Raw genomic sequence first — 9023 nt, 5'->3', positions numbered from 1 at the left:
ATAATTTTCCATTGTATTTGGTGTGTTGGGGACACAAGAGACTTTTTATTATTTGGTTGCAGGGTTGTTTGAGAGAGACCATCTTCATCCTACACCTCCCACGGATTGATAAACCTTAGGTCATCCACTTGAGGGAAATTTCCTACTGTCCGACAAAACTCTGCGCTTGGAGGCCCAACACGAGTCTACAAGAATAAAGTTGCGTAGTAACATCAAGCTCTTTTCTGGCGCCGTTGCCAGGGAGGTTAGGTAAGCGGCACTCACATCCCGTCAACGAAGCTCTTTTCTGGCGCCGTTGCCGGGGAGTTGAGTACTTGAAGGTATATCTTTAGATCTTGCAATTGAATCTTTTAGTTTCTTGTTTTATCACTAGTTTGGTTTATAAATGAAAACTTCAAAAAAATGGAATTAAGGTTGCATCATATTATTCATCTTTATAATTTATTTCGTGAAAATGATGGAAAGGAAAATTGTGCTCAATTGCTAGAAAAAGAATTCAACAAAATTTATGGCATAAAAATGTTGGATGATGAGCATGATTGCAATGTTGTTAGTATGAATTCTTTGAATATCGATGATGCTAATGATATGCAAAGCCATAAGCTTTGGGATGTTATGTTTGATGAAGATGATATTTTTAGTCCCCCAAGATTTGATGTGCAAATTTGTTATAATGATTGCATGCCTCCTATTTATGATGATTATAATGATGAAAGTGGATTTGGAGAGGTCATGACTTTATTTAGTGATGAATCCACCATTTTGGATGAGGCTTCAATTGACTATGATAACAAAGTTGCTATCTATGATGATTATGGTGATGACATGTATGCTATAAAGAATAATGATAACCATGAAACTTGTCACCATGATTTTAATTTTCACTCTCATGATAGTTATTTTGTTGAGTTTGCTCCCATTACTATTGATGAGAAGAAATTTGCTTATGTGGAGAGTAATAAGTTTTCTATGCTTTTGTGTCATGAAAAGAATGCTTTATGTGATGGTTATATTGTTGAATTTATTGATGATGCTACTGAAAATTATTATGAGGGAGGAACTTATGCTTGTAGGAATTGCAATAATATCAAGTTTCCTCTCTATGTGTTGAAATTTTTGAAGTTATGCATGTTTTGCCTTCCTATGCTAGTTGGTTCTTGTTCCGATAAGTTGTTTGCTCACAAAATCCCTATGCATAGGAAGTATATTAGGCTTAAATGTTCTTGCCATGTGATTCATGATGCTCTCTTTGTGTTCCAATTCTTTTCTTTTATGTGAGCATCATTGAAATCATCATGCCTAGTTAAAAGGCATTAAAGAAAAGCGCTTGTTGGGAGATAACCCAACATTTACCCCTACTGTTTTGTGTGTGTTCCCATGATTAAGCTACTTTAGTAATCATGTTTTATTGTTTTTGTTTCAATAAAGTGCCAAGTAAAGTCTTTGGGATAGCGTGGATGATAGTTGACTTAATTCTGTCCAAGAACAGAAACTTTTGCACTCAGTCCAGGAATTTTGAAAATTCACTGGAACGTGCTTTTGATATGAATTTTTTTACAGGCGATAGATATACAAATTTCCTACATTTTCCTATTTTTCAGAATTTTTGGAGTAGCAGAAGTATGGTTTGAGTACATATTACTACAAACTATTCTGTTTTTGACAGGTTTTGTTTTCAATGCATAGTTTGCTTGTTTTCTAGTTTCTATGTCTTATATTGCTCAATATAAATTTTGAAAATGATATGCTACAATAGGCATTGTGTGGAAACATTTATGAATCTTGTCTTTGGAAGTACCAAAGTAAAATGGTTTGCTCTTTATAATACTAACCTGTCTCACGAAGTTCCGTTAAGTTTTTCAGTTTTGGGTGAGATGTCGATATGAGGAGAATAAGGAGTGAGAAGACCCTATGCTTGGGGATACCCAAGGCATCCCAAGTTAATATTCAAGGAAGATCCAAGCAACTAAGCTTGGGGATGCCCCGGAAGGCATCCTCTCTTTCGTCTCCAATATTATTGGTAACCTCACTTGGAGCTATATTTTCATTCGTCACACGATATGAGTTTTACTTGGAGCGTCATTTTATTTTGTTAGGATTTGCTCGCTGCTATCTATAATAATGTTTTGCATCTTTTACTTCAATAAAAGTGTCAAGGATAGCCTTTACCATGCTTATTTTGCGAGTCTACATGTTGCTGTTTGAAAACAGAAAGTTTATCGGTGTTGCAAAAATTCCCTAGAAAAGTCAGAATGTGATAAATTGTTGAAACTTTCTGCAAAATAAGCTCTGATAAATTCTCTACAGTGTGGTAAATTTTCATAATTTTTGGAGTTAAAAAGGTATTGATATTCATGCATTCTTTACAGACTGTACTATTTTGGTAGATTGCTGTTATGTTTGCATTGTTTGCATATGTTTGCTTGTTTAATGAATCTATTTGAGGATAGGAGTATTAAATATGCAGAGGCATTTAGTATGCAATGTTGAATAATAATTTTAGTGATTTGCTACAGTAGAGAATGATAAGGTTCTTGCATTGGTTTATACTAACTTATCTCACGAGTTCTTGTTGAGTTTTGTGTGGATGAAGTTTTTAAGATTTAGGGAAACCGTGATATAAAAGGAATTAAGGAGACACAAAAGCTCAAGCTTGGGATGCCCAAGGCATCCCAAGATAATATTTCAAGAAGTCTCAAGCATCTAAGCTTGGGGATGCCCCGATAGGCATCCCACCTTTCTTCATCAACAATTATCGGTTAGTATCGGTTGAGCCTAAGTTTTTGCTTCTTAGCTTGAGTTGTGCTATTCTTGGAATGTCATTTTATTTAATTTTAATTTTGCTTGTTGTTTAAATAAAATACTTAGATCTAAAAGTTTTAAATAAGAGAGATTCCAGAATTAGCTATCTATTTACTTAACTATTCGATTGATCTTCACTTATATCTTTTGGAGTAGCTTGTAATTTACTCTTGTGGTTCACGTATATCCTATGAGTAAATTGTTGAATAACTTGAACGTAATGAAGTTGAAATTATATGTTCATATCATGCCTAGTGGTAGCTTCACATTTGATTTAGAAAGTGAAATCTTTTGAGGCTTGACAATCACAATATTGGTCATACAAGCAATTCATGAATGATTAGTAGAAGGAAGAGAGATTTCACATGCAAATACACTATCTTGGAAATCTTTTGTGATTGTGAGCCCCCATCAAAATATTATATGCAAAAATTGTTGACGTTGGATAAGGAAGACAACGTAATGATTTATGTTTGTTCATATTCACATAGAAGTTATATTGGCATAGATCCTTCAACATGTGGTGCTTGCTCCCCATCTTTGCTAGCCAAAAATTTCGCACCAAGTAGAGATACTACTTGTGCATCCAAAAACCCTTAAACCCAAATCTTATTTTCAAGAGTCCACCATACCTACCTAGGGATTGAGCAAGATCCCTCAAGTAAGTTGTCATCGGTGCAAAAAGGCAATAAAAATTGCTTCTAAAAGTGTTAGATCATTTAGTGTAAGAGAAAATTGAGCGTTGTACAAACTTGTGATGGCAAAGAATAAAAATGACAGATTGCATAATAAAGGTTGCTATCATAAGGGGCAATATAACGTGACGTTCTTTTGCAGTAAGGGGTTGAGCATACAAACAAAAAGCGCATGGCAACCTCTGCTTCCCTCTGCGAAGGGCCTACCTTTTACTTTTATGTATTTACTCTCATGCAAGAGTCAAAGTTTTTCTCTTTATTCCTTTTTATTTTGCTCTTTTGGCAATCATCATGTGGTGAGGAAAGATCTAGGCACATATATCCAGTTGGATATGGGTAGCATGAGTTATTATTGTTGACATCACCCTTGAGGTGAATACGTTGGGAGGCGAAATTATAAGCCCCTATCTTTCTATGTGTCTGGTTGAAACGTTTTGCTCATGTGTATGCGGTGAGTGTTAGCAATCATAGAAGACTATATGATGGTTGAGTATGTGGAGCTCTTACTTAGACTCTGTTGAATAAGTTGAATTGCAATTGTTTGGTGACTGAGAACATAGGTTGTTGAGTTTTAAGAGAATTCATTGTTTGAACCTTAACATGTGAATTGGTTGCTACTTTAACATGAGAAGTTTTATAAGAAAGAATTGCTGTTATGATGCTAGGAAAAATATTGAAATTTGCATTGATCAAACTTATGCACTTTGCTACCATTCACACTTCATAAATTATTTCTTTTATCATTTACCTACTCGAGGACGAGTAGGAATTAAGCTTGGGAATGCTGATAAGTCTCCAACGTATCTATAATTTATGAAGTATTCATGCTGTTATATTATCATTCTTGGATGTTCTACAATCATTTTATAGCAAATTTATATCATTTTATGGGACTAACCTACCCAGTGCCAGTTGCTATTTTTTGCTTGTTTTTTACATCGCAGGAAATCAATATCAAACGGAGTTCAAACACCGCGAAACTTTTCGTGGATTTTTTATGGAACGGAAGACATCCAATGGGCCAGAGAAGCACCCGAGGGGGCACAACCCACCAGGGCGCTCCTGGGGGCCCAGGCGCGCCTAGGTGGGTTGTGCCCACCTTGGTGGCCTCCCGCACCCCCTCTTTGCCATATAAATCACCAAATATTCCAAAAACCCTCGGGGTAACCCTAAATCAGAAGTTTCGCTACCGCAAGGCTTTGTAGCCATGAGAAACTAATCTAGACCCCTTTCCAGCACTCGGCCGGAGGGGGGAATCTTCACCGGTGGCCATCTACATCATCCCGGCGGCCACCACGATGAGGAGGGAGTAGTCCACCGTCGGGGCTGAGGGTTTGTACCAGTAGCTATGTGTTTAATCTCTCTCTCTCTCTCTCTCTCTCTCTCTCTCTCTCTCTCTCGTGTTCTTGAGATGTCACGATCTTGATGTATCACGGGCTTTGTTAATATAGTTGGATCATATGGTGTTTTCCCCTCTCTATCTTGTTGTGATGAATTGAGTTTTCCCTTTGAGATTTCGTTCTTATCGGATTGAATACTTTTATGTATTTGAGAGCACTTGATATATGTCTTGCATATGTATACTCGTGGTGACAATGGGGCATCGTATTGATTTACTTGATATATGTTTTGGCACCCAACTCACGGATTCTCGAGGTGACATTGGGGTAATCTATGCATAGGGGTTGATGCACGTTCTTGTCTTTGTTTCTCCGGTAGAAATCTTGGGGCACTCTTTGAGGTTCTTTGTGTTGGATTGAGTATTATGAAGCTGAAATTATTTGGTGTTATTTTAGTACGAACTCTTGGATAGATTGATCTGAAAGAATAGCTTCGGGGTGGTTTCGTACCCTACAAACGATTTCTTCTTATGTTCTTCACTAGATAGGAACTTTGGAGTGATTCTTCATCTCACATTGAGGGATAGTTATATGATCCAATTATATTAGCATTGTTGATTGATTGCACTAGCGAAAGTACGAACCCTAGGCCTTACTTTCAAGCATTGCAATACCGTTTGTGCTCCATTTTATCAATTGCTACCTTGTTGTTTTTTATTGTTCCTATTACAAAAATCAATATCTACTATCCATATTACACTTGTATCACCATCTCTTTGCTGAACTAGTGCACCTATACAATTTGCCATTGTATTTGGTGTGTTGGGCACACAAGAGACTTTTATTATTTGGTTGCAGGGTTGTTTGAGAGAGACCATCTTCATCCTACACCTCCCACGGATTGATAAACCTTAGGTCATCCACTTGAGGGAAATTTGCTACTGTCCTAAAAAAACTCTGCGCTTGGAGGCCCAACACGAGTCTACAAGAATAAACTTGCGTAGTAGACATCAATGAACAAAGCAGGTGTGCAAGAGGAAGCCATACCAGTAGAAATTATCAGGGTTTTGGAGCAATACACAGATGTTTTTGAAGAACCAAAAGGACTTCCACCGAGGCGTGCTTGCGATCACCGGATCCCACTCATGGAGGGGGCGCAACCTGTCATCCAGCGTCCCTACAGGCACAAACCAGAGCTCAAAAATGAAATTGAGCGTCAAGTGAAGGAACTGCTCGATGCAGGCATTATCAGGGAGAGCACCAATCCATTTTCTTCTCCAGCCTTGCTTGTGAAAAAGAAGGACGAGACATGGCGACTGTGTGTAGATTACATCTGTTTGAACGCAATGACAATTGTCAGCAAGTATCAAGTGCCAATCATTGACGAGTTACTGGATGAGCTGGTAGGTGCTCGATGGTTCTCCAAATTGGACTTGCGCGCAGGGTACCACCAGATAAGATTTCTCAGAGGGAGAGGAGTATAAGACAACCTTTACAACGCACTCAGGCCATTAGGAGTATTTGGTCATGTCATTTGGTTTAGATGCTGCACCTCCTACTTTCATCGGCGCTGTGACCTGCACTGTGCGACCACTGCTAAGGGTCTGTGTCATATTATTCTTTGATGACACATCTTGGTTTTCAGTAAAACTCTGAAACAACACGTAGATCATCTTTGGTATTGCAATTACTCCGGAGGGATCACTGGCAAGTCAAGCAATCTAAGTGTGCTTAGCGACAAATTGCTTATCTCAGGCATGTTATCAATGAGCAAGGGGTTTCAACAGATCCAGAAAAGATCGAAACTATCAGAAAGTGGCCTATCCCTAACAACAACAAAGAAGTGCGCATCTTCCTCGGCTTGGCAGGCTACTATCAAAATTTTGTTAAGAATTTTGGCATTATAGCAAGATCCCTTTTCAATCCACTCAAGAAGAACCATCCATTTGTCTGGACTGCTGAAACTGCCAAGGCATTCGAGCTGCTGCAACAAAGTCTGATTTCTGCACCTATTCTGCACTTGCCAGATTTTACAAAACAATTCATCATTGACACAGACGCGTGTGATTATGGAGTAGGAGCGTGCCGCTCCCGCGAGCGGCCCGGGCGGAACCCTAGATCGCCGCCGCCGCTCCCCTTTCTCGCCTTCCTTCTCCCTCGCCGCCGCTAGGGGACGCCACCGGGCAAAGCCCGCGCGTGCGTCGGCGGCGGCGGGGCTCCCTCCCTCCTCGCGCCTGGGTGGCGCGGGACGGCCGGCCCTCGGCTCGGCGGCAGGTCGGGCCGCCGGCGGATTTGCGGGGCTCCCCTTTGGTGGCGTTGCGGCGATGGCGGCGGCGTGGTCTGCGCGGGGCGGCGAGGCGCGGACTGCTCCTCCTCCCGATCTGATGGCGCCGCGGTGGCGCCGGCGCTCGGGCGTGCGGCGGGGTCCGCGAGGGTGGTCGGCGGGCGACGTCTTCCTCCCCAATCTGATGGCTCCACGGTGGCGCCAGTGCTCGTGCGGCGGTTGGCCTCGGCAAGCGATGGCGGGCGCTGGGCTCTCGGCGGCGCTCCGGCGTGTGCAGGAGGGGGCGATCCCTGTGCGCGGTCGGCGGCTCCGTCTCTGACCCGGACGACGCGGGGGATGGCGGCGGCCCGGCGTGGCCGGCGATCTGGATGCGGTGGTGCCGGCGGCTCGCTGATCTGCCGGTACTCCAGGGTCTGCCTGGTGGTGCTGGTGGTGACGGCGGCCTGTGCACGAGAGTTGGATCCGTTCGAACTGATCTGGGTGAAAACTTGCCTTCGGCTTCTGCTAAGGCCGGTGGTGGCGGCGCTATCTGCGTTGTTCCCTTCTTGAAGGCATCGCCGTGGAGAAGTTCAAGGCCACTCTCTGCTACCTTCGGGGGAAACCCTAGATCGGATGATCGGATGACGGCGGCGCTCTGGTGTCGTTCCTTTCTTGGGGGCGTCATTCTTGGAGGTACACACGTGATCCAGGGACCAGAGGACGTTTGGTGAAGCGGTGCTTCATCCTACACACTGATGGCGACGGATCTTGACGGCATGGCGCAGTGCAGATTCGAAGTTCGCTGTGGGAGGATGGACTCGCGCAGGAGGACGACGCTGTCGGGCGTCGTGGTGGCGTCGATGGCAGAGAGACCTGACACGGTACATGCAACAGTACAGCTCTGAAGATGGATTGGTGGCAGGTGGCTGCTGCGGCCTCATACCCGGCAGGCGTCCTTGTTGAGGAGTGCGCCGGACTGGTAGGTGCCCCATGCCCGGCAGGCGTCCTGGTTGGGACCTCAGTTTTAGATGTTTAGGTTTGGCTGCGATGTCTATTTGGTATTAGGCCCAGACTATCTGCGCCCCTTCATCAATTGGATAGGTGTAGCGACAGTTGTTGTTTAGACGGTGACTTTAGTCTTACTGTTGTATGGCTGTGTAAGTTCTTGTGATAATAATTAATAAAGTGGTTGTATGCATCGTTCAGATGCAGAGGCGGGGATCATCCTCCTTTTCTAAAAAAAGAGCAGTGTTACAGCAGGGAGGACATCCGATCGCTTACATGAGCAAACCTTTGGCTCCCACAGGGGGTTGTCCACTTATGACAAGGAATGTTTAGCTATACTCATGGCAGTAGAGCAATGGCGTCCCTACCTACATCATGATGAATTTCTGATATGGACGGATCAACGCAGTCTGGTGCATTTGAATGATCAACGGTTGTCAACGGTATGGCAACAGAAAGCATTTACCAGGCTCTTGGGGTTACGCTAAAAAATTTGTTACAGGCAGGGATCCACCAATAGTGCTGCGGACACACTGTCTTGCCATAGCCATGAGCAAAATCAGGCCATGGCGATTTCCGTCTGCCAGCCCACTTGGATTGATGATATAAGGGCCAGCTACACGGATAACCCGCATGCTCGAAAGTTGCTGGAGCAGTTCTCGCAACAGCCAGACCCGAAAGGGCGTATTTCTGTCTCTGATGGCCTGCTATACTTTAGACAACGGCTGTGGCTAGGGGGTTCGCCTGCAGTCCAACAATCTGTGCTGCGTGCTTTTCATGATAGCACGATGGGAGGGCATTCCGGTTTGCCGGTGACATATAGGCGTCTCCGTAAGTTGTTTGCCTGGCCAAAAATGAAGCAGTAGGTTCGTCAGTATGTGTAAGGATGTGCAATCTGTCAACAAGCTAAACCAGAAC

This window comes from Aegilops tauschii, chromosome 2 (genome assembly GCF_002575655.3).
Source record: "Aegilops tauschii subsp. strangulata cultivar AL8/78 chromosome 2, Aet v6.0, whole genome shotgun sequence".
Classification (NCBI taxonomy): domain Eukaryota; kingdom Viridiplantae; phylum Streptophyta; class Magnoliopsida; order Poales; family Poaceae; genus Aegilops; species Aegilops tauschii.
The sequence above is the reverse complement of the archived record's forward strand: the minus strand, read 5'-3'. Positions refer to the sequence as shown.